This window comes from Lonchura striata, chromosome 7 (genome assembly GCF_050655825.1).
Source record: "Lonchura striata isolate lonStrDom1 chromosome 7, ASM5065582v1, whole genome shotgun sequence".
Lineage (NCBI taxonomy): Eukaryota > Metazoa > Chordata > Aves > Passeriformes > Estrildidae > Lonchura > Lonchura striata.
In genome coordinates, this window is record NC_140709.1 from 17548287 (window position 1) to 17561699 (window position 13413).

Consider the following 13413-nt stretch of genomic DNA (forward strand, 5'->3'; position numbering starts at 1 on the left):
GATTTCTTAATGAAACTTTTGTATCTTGTGAAGTTAAAATTTTTTTCCCATTTTTTTTTCCTGTTCCTCATTTAAGCTCCAGATCATAGAAGTGTTTTATATGATTTTATACCTTGCTTGGATTGAAATGCTTTAATATTTCTACAAGTGTCAAAACTGTATTGTTTTTCCTTTCAAGGAATTCTATTATACTCAAGGCTTGTGTAAAAGAAAGTAAAAAATTCTCTTGAAATAAAAAGAAAATGAAACATTTATTTTCAAAATAATGAAGCCATCTCTCTCTCCTTTTGGAGAGATAGAATTTTTATTTTTTTCCTTTTGTAGTTGCAATTTGGTTGTTCTCCTCTAAGGAAAGGCTGAAGTGGTGCTGGAGAGCGCCTGCTATATGGCCAGGAGCAGCCTGGGGCTGAGAGCTCCCTTTGCAGGCAGTATATGGGAAAGAAGAAGTCAAAGTCCCAGGTGTGCTGGAGGAGAAGCCACCTGGAGGCAGGGAAGATTTGCTTGGATCCCAACTGAGAGGCCAGGACAGCGTGTGAGGGAGTGTCAGACAGGTGCTCACTGTTTGTCATTGCTCAATAGCTCCTTTTTCTAACAATGAAGCAATTAGAGCTCCTATTCTGAAAAACCTGATTTCTTGGTTTCTTTTCTTGATTTTAAGCTTCTTGATCTTATTGGGGAGCTCATTAAAAAGTAAGGTCAAGATAGATATTTTGCAACACCACTGATAAATTTTTGATGCTCTCATCTGTCTGTAAAAACTATAGGAGTAAATTTGGTTATTATAACTTTTTAGATGGAAATAAATACTACATCTTTAGTTTTGAAAACTGGGAAAATTTCAAAATCCTGTCTTACTTATTTTGCAGGTGAAAAAAATCTGATGAATACCTCAGAGTAGAGCCTGGAAAACCTGCATAGGGTAAGTCAATTATTAAATTTATGCTTGAGGCAAACTATTTTGATTTCTTTCTCACATCATGATGACTTTCTTACTTGAGCAAAAGAAAAGCAGCGTGTCTTGTTACTGTACTTAATATTGAATACTCTATATGATCTGTACAAAGTCCTTCCAGGTTTTTTTTGCAGTTTCTGCAATGTAGAAAGTGCATAAGGAATGCTTCAAACCCTGAGTGTAAATTTGTTGATGCTATTTTGACTTCAGATCGTTGTTTTAGCAGAGTTCTGTGGGTTTATAGAATAAGAAGAAAATTGGCTCGGGGAAGTAAAAAATAGGAAAGAAAGTAAGGGGAAAACAAAAATCACAGATGGATGATACTATAAATGGATGAAACTGTAAGTAATGAAGAACACAATTGCTAGCTATTTACAGACTTAGTTAAAATCAATAGAGGACAATGACACTTCAATACAGACAAGTATAGAACAAGGTTGGCTTTTCAGAGATATGCACTTGGCAGTGATTGCTGGGGATTGGGGATAAAAGGTACAAGCATGCTGGGACAGATGCAGAACTGGTGTAGGTGGGAAAGGTACAGATTTTCCTGGTTGTTCAACTTCCTTGCAGTAAACACACTTCAAAAACAATGTGTTCAGACTCAGCTACCTGCTACAAGTCACTAGGCATCTATTAAAGTAAGGAAGAATTAAAAAATAACACTGCGTGGAAAAACAGCAGTTGAACTTATTTAAATTAGGACCCTTATTTCTGCTTGGACTTTTTGATGGAGGCGGCTTTTCCTGCAATGTGAAATGCTGTTTACATGTGTCTAAACCTGGCCTAATTTCAGTCTTAGATTGTAGGTCTCTGGCTTTGGTGGAGGAAAAGAGAGGCTGAAAATCTGATGTTGTTATGGATTTTGGCAATAGGAATTATCCTGATGGTGCAGGCTTTCAGAGATGTGTTGCAGAAGCAAGAGTAACGGTATTACATGTCCCATATAATACTTCTCCCACCTGATAGCCCCAAAGCTCTGGTTTTCCTCATAAACTCATGACATGCTGGGGTAACAGGAGTTTTACTGTCTTTTCAGTTTTACATCTTGCTGTGGTCCTGCTTTAAAAACATGATAAAAATATTTATTTGTCTCTCTTTACTCTGGTACCCAACAATTAGGGCTGGCAGATCTCCTGGAACAGGGTTTTATACTCAGTCCTCACAAGTGAGAATGATCACAGAAGATCATGGTTACTGGAGGGAAGGTCAATAACTGAAAGGATTATAAAAGGAAAAATTGAAGGAGCAACAAGTAATGCATTCAGGAGACAGAAACAATAAATTATGAGTGCATGCTCTGTCTAGAACAATTTTCTGCTGTTGCAGCAGCTGAGCTCAGCAGGATGGAAGCTGCTTTTTATCTCCAAGTCCGAATTCACAGAGCAGGGAGACTGCTTTCCCCTTCATTCCCATCAACACACTGCAGTAGGACACACTCTGCAATTTTCTGGGCTTCATTTTTAGGAGATGACCAAGTTTATCCTATGTTTACATTTATGGATGAGAATTCCAGTGATTGTCTTGTTTCTATTTTATCTGCCATCATGATTTAGTGGAGTTCTGGCAATGAAGAGTGGGGTTTTTTTCCCTTTTATCTCTACTTAGCTATTTCATGACTGGCGTTACTGGGTTTGGGGAAAAGGATCCCATGAGCTGTGCAGAGCTCTGTTCCCTTGAACTCTGCTTCTTGAAGGAAAGGGTGCTCAGCCATTCACTGAATTATTATTACTCTCAGAAGCCTTCAAACATTAAGAATATATTGCTCTCAATATAATAAGATAATTTTTTAAAACTTTGACTTCGCAGTAGATATAGGCTATTCATTACCAGTAACTAAACAGCACTGTGGAATCCAATTCCTAAAGCACTGCTGAGCATCATCTTAACTGCCACTGAAATTCCATCCTGCAAAAGTATGAAACAGTTTCTAACATTGCCTGGTGGACTTGAAAGGCAAATCTATATAGGAAATATTAGTCTAAAATTATCACAGGTGTATGTCAGAACTTGGGGATCAGTTGGATCACATATAAGAAATCTAAACAACTATAGAAGGAATTAGGATTCAGTGATCTGTCCTTGAGGTTTCCCTGGTGATTTCTCCCAAAACACTGGTGTTATGTAGCCCCTATGCCAAAAATAATGTATCAGGATGTAAGAGAGCTTGTCTCATGACAGTCATCAGGACAAACTCTTGAAGGGACAAACCCTATTGTGACCAGTAGCCCATGCAAGCAGTAAGTGATGACTTAGAAGAAGAAAGCAAAAGTGTGCCACAAGACCCAGAGGTTGTCCATGTGGGACTAGGAGCTAAAATAAAAATTGCAGACTTGGTTGAGGGTAATCAACAGAGAGTAAAAAGAAAACTTGTTTCAGCTGACTGAGATTTCTGCCAGCCTTCAGTGTCCATTAGCAGTATAAATAGTGCACAGACTGATAGGAGCCATCACAAATATTCTCTCCCACTGGGAGGCTTAATAAGTATTGGAAGTAGTATTGGAATAAGTATTTAGTAGCTCCTAAAAATGGCTATAATGTTTATTGATTTAAGACTTTGAGATTCTACTGGGGAATAATCTGACTTTCAAAATGTAAATTATATGGCTGTCTATATATAGTTTTAAAACACAAAGTCACTGCTGTAAATCTAGATGCATTATTTGTATGTATATCTTTGAGGTAGATTTTAATAACTGTACTTAGGATTGTTTAGGTTTTGTGTATTCTTTTGTGGGATAAAGCTACTGTTCGCTTTTAAGTTTATTTTCTTTCAAGTTTGTCTATAACCCACCACCTGCATATAAGAAAAAATAAATGAGTCCCAGGTTTAAAATTTAAGGTTATCTTTCTAACATGATCTTTAACCACATAAAGCAATAGTATTGGGTTTTGTGGGGCTTTTTTTTGCTTGGATATTAAGAATAAACCTAGAAATATGATTTTTGTCTTACCTAGTCTCTTCTCTCAGGGACTATGTTTCCTATGGAAAGCCAGGAGAAACTCCTGCATTTTTTAGCCCAACTGGCATTTGGGTAGTATGCAATGAGTAACACTCAGCCAACAGTGTAACTGAAAGAAATGGTGTACAGTGGTGACCTGAATAAAGTACTTTGTACTGTAAAACTGTTGTAAAACCAGCACTCAGTTAGAGGCTGTATCATAAAGAGAAGCACAAGAATTCAGGTTATGTTGGTAACTTTGGGTTTGCCAATCTCTCCTTTGGGACACTGTGTCTTAGTATATATACCTCAGCCTCATCAGTCTTCTGTGTTTGAATAAATGAATGTGTATGGAAATCTACAGCAAGGTTAATACAGTTTGTAGTTATTACAGTGAAATTGCTGGGGTTTTTTTCAGTATATAAAAGACTGAAAAATATGAAAAACAAAGTAGCTACAGTTCTCATAGCTGGTAGGGAAAATTCAGCTCCAGTGTGAACAAATGAGCTATACTACTGTGTCAACCAATGTGGCCACACATGCTGATGAGAGGTCTGGTGCAGAGCTCAGCTCTCTACTCATGTCTCAGCAAATCTGTACAAGGTAATCTTAGGCCTTTTGTGTTGTTCACATGACCTGCTTTTATCTTCAGCTACACCCAGTGGCCCTTGCTAAAATCCATTATAGCACTGCAGATCTGTCTGAGCACAGCCTGTATGGGCTGAGACCTAATTAGACACCTAAGTTTGCATTCTCTTTGTTACTCCACAAAAATTATGCTGATGGTAAACATATTTAGCCTCAAAATAGAAATAACATCAGTTTTTTAGAATAAAATAGTGGTAATTCTAAAAGGCAGAAAAAAGATATGTTACAATAAGTTGCACAAAATACCCTAACCTACCATAACGGGAGAAATTCCTCAGAGCTGCATCTGGTTTTTTGTGGCAGTTCTTATCCAGGAGGTGGAATGATCTGTCTTCACCAGAACTTTGAAACCTCTCTCAGATGCTTCTATGCTTTTCTGTCTTACTGACGTTGTACAGGGGCAAACAGCAATGCTGCTCACCTCTGCTCAATTTCAAACCTCCTGCAAACTTGCAGCAGTGCACTAGCTTTCTGGAGTTTTGGGGTTTTTTCTCTCTTTTCCTCATCAGAGTTTAAATGCAGCACAGAGTCCTTGTGCACATGTGGCCCTTTGCTGCAGCCTCACAGAAAGGTCCCAATGGCAGCTCAGGCTGACTGCAGAGAGAGGACATAGGGGAGAATGTAACAGTTAATAACACAAACCCTATTTTCCCCCTCTCATAAATACAACATCTAGATGCTCTGACTTGCTGATAGTGATGCTTGAGTTGATTAAATTTGAATTAGAAATAGTTTTACTACTTCTAGACCTTTTTTGGCCTGCTTCATTTTCTTGTGTGACTTGCAGAAATGTTTGCTAAGCTTCCTTATATCTCTCTTCTCAGACACACATCCTTTTGAACAGAGAATCCTGGCCCTTATGTTAGTTAAAAACAATCAAGTGCTTGCCATTATACTGGAACTAGTTAGTGTTTAGGCAAAATAAAATTACTTTTGCTTTCTGATTTGATAAACCCTTTTAAGTGCTTTGTCTTTTAAAATACTTAAACAACATAGTAAACTTGTTGAATCATAACACTGCAAAGGTCGCACATAATATCTTGACAAATGGAACAGAAAGTAGCATAAATACTGTTGAATTGTAATATTAAGTAGCTAATTGAAGTGTGTGTCTTGATTATAGAACAATTGAATAATTGCCCCTCTTAGCTTAACCAAGAAGTTGCCATCTGGGTTAGGAGCAGTGATGTGCTGGCAGATGGTCTTCACATGGAGAAACAACCTGCTTTTCATTAATAGCATGATTGCACTGCTAATTAGAGAAGAGTGAAGAAGGCATAAATCAAGGAAGAATTTTCAAATCTAGATTAAGTTTAAGAGATCCATTAAGATAATTTCAGGGTCTGTGTTTGAAATCATATTTATTAATGCCAAAAACATAAGTACTTCTTAATGACTTTATACTTTGAAAAGGGCATAGGCCCTTAAAACAAAATACAAATGGAGTTTAGGTGGCTATTCAGAACTATGAAAATTCTTGACCCATAATGTCTTCTGCATGCTGGTATCTCTCTAAATTAATGATTTTCAGATTCCCATCTCACCCTCACATAGGTCAAAAATCTAGAAATGCTGTCTGGAAAGGAACTGGGTGCCTCTCTGCTAAACAAATGCAAGTACTCCCAAAACACTACTATTAAAGAAAATGCCTGCACACTGGGCCTATTGATTGCAAAATTCAACCTGGTCCCAGCTCTATTCCTTCTTGATTCAAAAAGGAGGAGAGGAAAAATCTCACCTAAAACCCCAAACCCAGGCAACAAAGCGAAAAATCACCATGGTAGAAATAAGGGATGGATTTGCTTAGTAAATAGTCATATGTGAGTAGCTCTGCAAGCCTCCTCCTGAGGGAAGGTATTTTGGTGGATTGTCTTCCTGGTGGGTACTTTTCCTAAATTGCATTGTAGTGGTCAAACCTCATAAGCTCCAGAACACGTTTACTGAGTCTTACCCTTACCTTCCTGCCCCTGGACAGAAAGCCAGAGGAAAAAATCAAGGATAAAATACCAAATGTTGAATGTGATGTCAGCTAAGAAATGAGAAGCAAAATACTGGCAAAAACTAAGGCTTTTCTTTTTATTAACTTTTGGTTATACAGAAGTTAGTAGAATATAAATCCCTGTGCATACTGACTTGCAGAATTGATGCATGTGGATGATCTGTACAAAGCCTCTAAGAGTAATCTCTGGTTTGTTTAAATGTGTCAGTCTTGCTCATCCACTTTGAAACAGCAGTCTGCGAGTTTCATGTATGATGGGCATGGATAACAGTAATACTCCTAAGGTAAAAAGAGTGTGTTTGCATTTTGCATCAGAGAGTAGATAAAGAGGGGAGAACAATAAAAGAAAAAGATAAAATTTCTTTTTCTATTGCCATTTTTCAGCTTTGAAATGAGATGCTTTTAACACATTGTCAAAGCAAATATTGACATTATCAGTGGTATTTACTCAGCTGCTGTATAACTAGGGTCTATATTACCTGGGACATGAATTGATCTCTTTCTTTCTCCATATTCTTGACCAAAATTCAAAAGAGGTTGCACAGGAAAGTAATCTCGGATGTTTTCCATCTTTGTGTTCTGAAAAGTGAGTGGCATTAATATAATGCATTGGGAAGGTTTCTTTAATCAGCAGCATGGATGGAGAGTTTTGCCAGATTCATTTGGTATATTTTTTTTGTTTCTGATGTTTCAAGTAAGATTTCAAGGATTTTGTGGAGGAAAATAACTTTCTATCTGAAAGATGAATATTATAGTGTTTATTTTACTCCCTTTGTAAGAGAGAAAAAGAACCCCTATTCTTAAGTAGGTGCATTTAACAGCATACATACGTGTGCACTCACATAAGTTCTAATCAAAGAACAATCATAAGAATGCAAAACTGATCTCTGGGAGCATCCTGTGCTGTTTTGATCTGGCCTCTAATTTTATGGGTGTCTGACATCAGCCAGGCCATAAGCAGGATGGTGCCTGTGAAGGCAGCTGCTAAATGGTATTTAGTTTCCTCCCACACTGTCCACTCTGTGTCGGCATTCTTTGTGAACTCAAACCCTGCTCTGATGACTGGGTTATTCAACACATTTTAAATTCTAGCTCCGAATCACAGCTGATTCCTCAGTTAAACTTAAATTTGCCTGAGGACCCTCCTGCAGCCCTTGGAATTCTGGTCCTTTCTCTGGTACCATTTGTTTTGCCCCAGTAACTTTCAGTTCTTTTGCACATGGGTGTCTTGTCTGATATATCTCTTCTCATGCCTCCTTCTTTTTGCATTCTTGGTCTTTTCCTCCTCTTTTCCCATGGCTAGCCCCGTCTGTGTGCTGCACATCAACCTCAATTTTCTTTTTAAATGTTTCTAGTCCCATTTCTCTGTAGTCTCATCTTCTTTCCTCTTTGTCTTGTCTTTTCTGTATCTGATTATAGCAATAGCTCACTGAGATCCACAGAGCCACAGGGCATGTGCTTTTAAATTCCTGCATCTGGCATGATTGCAGAAGGCCTCTTCCATGGATAACTTTTACCAAAATTGAAAGAATTTCTACTGAGCAGGAGCAAAATTTATCAAGCCTTTTCTCAGGAAATTTCAAGTCACCCTTCAAAATCTTGGAGATATCAGAACATTTCTTAGACAAATACATCAAGCAGGGGGAGAGTGAATATATTTTTTAAACATGGGCAGAAGAATTTACCTTGCTTTTTGAGGCAGGGAAATGATTATGATATTTCTGCAGAGTACTTAGGATGGAAAATTCCAGTTCAGTCTACAGAAAACTTCCAGAGTTATGAGCAACTAAAACACTGAAGACAGGATCTTAAAATAGGAACTGTTAAGCAATCTTACTAATAGCTGATATTACCAGCCCCACCTATATAAAATATAAGTATTGCTGTTCTAATAGCCTAAATGCACTAAATACCACTAATATAATCTTAGAAATTGCTATCAGAAAGATGTGGTTGCTGTTTTCTTGACTTTATTGATCTGCCAAAATTATAAAGTGGCAGTACTTTATGTAAGCTTTATTTAAAAGCATAAAAGGAGAGTGATGACAGAATAGTTTTATATATTAATGTGGTAAATATAGCTAGAGCTCTGTTCAGCATGCCAAGGACAGAACAAGCCCCTGAAAATGCTATTTATTTGCTAGAAATAAAGAAAAGTTTGAGGGTTTGGATGGGATTTTGTTCTAGTTTTAGATGGCGTCCCTTAAAGAAGAAACCTATATTTTAGGCCCAGAAACATGAATAAAGTAGCTTACTGACTGATCCACAGTGAGTTTTGATCGTACTCAGGTTAGCCTATGGTGCAGGAAAAGCTGGCGAAGACAATACTTCCTTTTATTTTTTTGAGGGGTACAAGCAGTCCTTTGAACATTCTCTAATTTTAATAGCTTGCTATCCTTAGTATTTTTTTTCTAACATATAGTTAGAACAAGACAGCATTAAAACACTCAGACATAAGGCTACAAGAAAAACATATTTGTGATTACTAGGTCAGCCAGTTCTGTTGATCTTTTTGTATGGATGAATTTCTTTGTAATAAAATTAATAATCTGGAGAAAGATGTATTTCCATACTGCCTCTCCGAGTTAATTTTTATATCAAAATTCCCTTCCACCATTTTGCACAGAAGATTTTAAGCTGCTTCTATTATACAAACATTGAAAACCAAATTGGGTCACTGTTCAACTGGAGTTCAGCACTTTATTCTGTTTATTTGTTGCTTTTGTTTTGTAGAGGGTGTTGCTCACAGTATTTAGCTAAATACTATAACAGCTAAAATTAGACTTGAAATAATTAGACTATAGGCTGTGTGGAAGAAACCTGATTGAAATCAGCTCAGAGGACAAGAGGTTTCAAGCTGATAACCTGTGTTCAACAGTAGTTGTATGTTTGCTTTCCTTTGTGTTTTGAATGATGTGTATTCTCTAAGTAAGAGTTTAGACTGTAAAAAGAGAATTTGAGTGCAGCTCCTGTTGATGCCAATGAACCTTAGTGTTCCTGATAGCACAACATTCATGAAGAATTTGAGTTTCAGAACAAAATCTATACAATTCCTTGAAATTTAATTATGGGATACTTGTGTGAAATCAGCTCCTGTTATTGTCCTAATCAATTATCTTGTGGATCATCTCTTCAAAATGGCACATGCAGATTCAAAGAGTTATAGGATAAGACGAAAGATCCTTTTCTGGATTTATTCCCAGATAAAAGCTAGAAAATAGAAGGTGGGAATAAATGGTTAGGTTTTTTTCTAAAAGAGAGATTAGCTAGGTGATCCCATTGAAAATTGTGTTGTGTGTTCAGTGTTTTCATACAGTCCATTTATAATATGAAAAGAATAAGCAGAAGTCTAACTCTACTACCTCTAAAGTATTGCAGAAAACTCTCATAATTGATGATAAGCTGGGAGGAGAGATCAATTTTGGTAAAATGCAAAGACACATCGAAAATAACATTTATGAATGTATATGAATGATGGGCTCTAACCTGACATTGCAGGAAATATTTTAGTGTTAATGTGGCTACTTCTCAATAAAAATTAGATCATTTTTCACAGCAGAAAAAAAGGTTGAATGCCAAGAATTATTAGAAAACAGGTTGACAACAAAATATAGAAGTACCATTATGCAACAGAATAAATCTATTGTGCTTCCACATCTTGATAACTACAAACAATTCTGATGTCCTTATCTGAAAAGGCTAAACAGAGCTGCATTTAAAAATAACACAAACATTTTTGATAAAGATGTGAAATGAAGCCTGTGTGAGGAAAGGCTAAATAAGCATTTCACCTTTAAAAAGAGATGATTGAAGGAGAGTGGTGTATAAAACTGTGAATGTCCTGGAGAAGATGGGGCATTGGGGATAAGGAAGGAAATGTTCACCTTTTTTTTTTTTTTTGACAGAAACAGAATAAAAGTATCCAGCAACAACTTTAAAACTAATTTCAGTACTAGTTGTGGAACATAAAATCAAATTCATTTTACAGGAAGCTGTGATAGCCAAGAGTGTTAGTGGGTTGAAAAAGAGTTTGGATGAATTCATATGTTAGTGGCTGCTAGAACTATGGTTTAGATGTGATTCTTGCATTCAAAGTACTGAATGCACTAATTGATTATTTTTACACTCCTTGAGCATCTGCTCCTAGCCAGTAGGAGCAATTAAATTCTGAGTTAGATGGACTTTAGGACTGACACAGCTTGATCATGGTCATGAGGCTTATGGTCTTTACCTCTGGGGATGGTAAATCTTGAGGGACAGAGCTCTTTGATGAAGACAGTTTGTAAAGACTTTGTGCATCACTTTAATTTCACTGTCCTTTGATAATTGGAGAGATAAAACATTATGCAAATCATTAGCTAATAAATAATTACTGACTATAATGAGAGAGTGAGAAATTAACCTATTTTGATGTTTCTGCTGCAGTTGATCTGTTTAATCAGTTTTTTTATTCTAACAAGTGCAGATACACACTGTCCTGCACTTTGAAAATTTGTTCTTATAAGGTACTTTGTCTTCATGGGAAGCATTCATTCTTTTAGGTGCAATTGCTGTCTTTATTTCACAGTCAAGAATCCTCAGGAAGCTGTTTTGCAGTAGCACTCTACCAGCTCTGTATTCTCATTTCTATCTGCAATGAGGAAAAATAGATATTTACTTTTGTGTTCATGTGCTGTAATGATAAACTGAGTACTTTCACCCAAAATCGCCCACTCTGTGATAGGTATTTGAAACTGCACCTAGACATTGACCAGGTGCTGGAAAGACTTCAGTAGCTGAAAATTTTGGGAGAAAGGAGCAGAAAAGTTTGCACTAAGGAGTCCCTTGTACTTTCCAAGAAAAGTATTTTCAGACTTTATATTTCTATAATTTGGGATGTCTGGAACATCTTTCAGCACATATAGAATGGTATTACTGTAAATGTTACTGCTATGTTGGTCTTTTTGTCCTTTCTAGCAGCATTCTCTAGGTGAAATTAATTTATTTAGTGTATAATCTTCCTCTCTTTGCTTGTACTTTCTATTCAGATGGACAAAGTAATCTGTGCCTGATTAGACACCGAATTTGAACCTAGTAACTTAAACACTTCTAAAAGTCAGTGGTGTTAGCATTTCTATAACAAAGTGTTAGTCAGGACACATTTGTTGAAAATTTTTTAAGCTTGTAGGAAAAGATGTAAGGAAGGATTTAAACATCTAAGTTAAATGGTGCAGGAAACTTCAGGAAACAGTATGTGGGGAGAAGCAAAATACACAGTCTAGCCCAAGCAGAACTCCCCTCCTAAGCTTGGCTTTGGAGAGAGCACTGCCCTGTGTCTGAGCTATTGCCATATTGCTGCTGCCAGGTTACATTATCTCAAGCACAGACCACAACAGCTGCCTTGCATCCAGCACAGCAGTTAGCAAGGACAGGGGATTTCAGATAAACTCCTGTGTGAGGTAACAGTGCATACCTAGAAATGAAGCCTGGAGACATAGAGCTCTTAGTGCTGGCCAGTATAAAGATTTGGGCATCCTGGGAATCCTGCACTGCTCTCCAGCAGAGGGTTACCTTGCCCAGGATCAGTGTGGATGATCCTACAAGTATAAAATTTATCTACATTTCTGGAAAGAGCCCCCTGCAAGAGCCTCCGGTCTCAGCCAGGACACAGGGTGGAAGGAGGGGCAGCAGCAGCTTCTGTCAGTTATTGAAGACCCCAAATTGGGATGAACAACCCTAGTCCATGCAGGAGGATGTGGCCAAACTTAGCACAGCATTAAGGCTCGTGAGCAGTGCTTATGGTGCCAAAAGCTAAGTCAAGCTTGTTTGGATGCTTAAGTCTAAAAGGCTTAACTGGAAGGCATAAAGGCAGCAAATCTGATGCATCTGAATATCACACACAGTGGCCATGGGTACCCACCTTGGGTTTGCATATTAAATATTCTGTATACAGTAGTTCATAAGGTATGGACTGAAGTTTTCATGGATTCAGGAAATTCATTGCTGGATCTTTTTAAAACACTTTTCAGATGAAGAAGTGCCAATAACTTCAAGTATAACATTAGAAGATCTTAATTTCTAGGCATTTAGAAAATTAATTCTTTATTTAGAAAGCCTAAAATGTGGTTAATTTAGTAGAAGAGACCCCCTTGGGATATCCATAGTAAATGCATTAACCCCCTTAATGATGATCTCTGTCTAAACTATTAACTGTAGCAATGTTTCCATCTGGGAAGTTCAGCACTCTGGCTCATATTGAAAAAATACTCCTCATATTTACACCACCCTTTTAGTTTTAAGATCTTAATGCATTTTTGAAAACTGCACCTATGCTCTAGGAGGCTACAGAAAGCACCAGAGAATAATGCAACAGCCGCTTTGTATAATCCTTATGGACTGGAGATAACTTCATTTTAGTTCAGGTTTCTACAGCTATTTGTCTATGACTTGACTACTGAAACCATGGTGCCTCACAGTTAGTATTAGCCACTGCTGTTGCATCTGCTGAACTAGCAATTTAAGAGCTCAGGACAAGATCCAGAGACACTGAGGTCTGTGTAACTTGAAGCTTGAGCAAGGTTTTAGCTCCTAAATTATGGGGGGCTCTGTAACTGAACCCCAACCCAGCCTTCCACTGACACTAGAGGTTGCATGTATGTGCATGATGACTTGGGAAGGAGAGTGAGAGCATCTAGGCCCTTTTGCCCTTTTGTTTCATCCCCCAGGGATGAAACAGATACTTCTAAATTCTAGAAGCATCAACCAAATTCCTTATTTACACCTGTGCCTATTGGTGAAGCATGGGAGTGTGGAAGAGAATTTGCTTGTTCCTTTGTCATAGCCCAATGACATTCAGAAAATGTGCTGAGAAAACAGAAAGCCTGCTTTAATTT

General features: G+C 37.4%; 1 long non-coding RNA gene across 4 annotated transcripts in view; it reads left to right on the forward strand.

Annotated features, from left to right (window-relative positions):
* The window catches only part of LOC110469642 (uncharacterized), a 218447-nt gene that overhangs the window by 79624 nt on the left and 125410 nt on the right, over nt 1–13413 (forward strand). For all 4 annotated transcript variants that reach the window (XR_014956533.1, XR_014956531.1, XR_014956532.1 and 1 more), the window contains one exon: nt 867–919. This is a non-coding gene — a long non-coding RNA (uncharacterized LOC110469642). The remainder of the gene's footprint in view (nt 1–866; nt 920–13413) is intronic.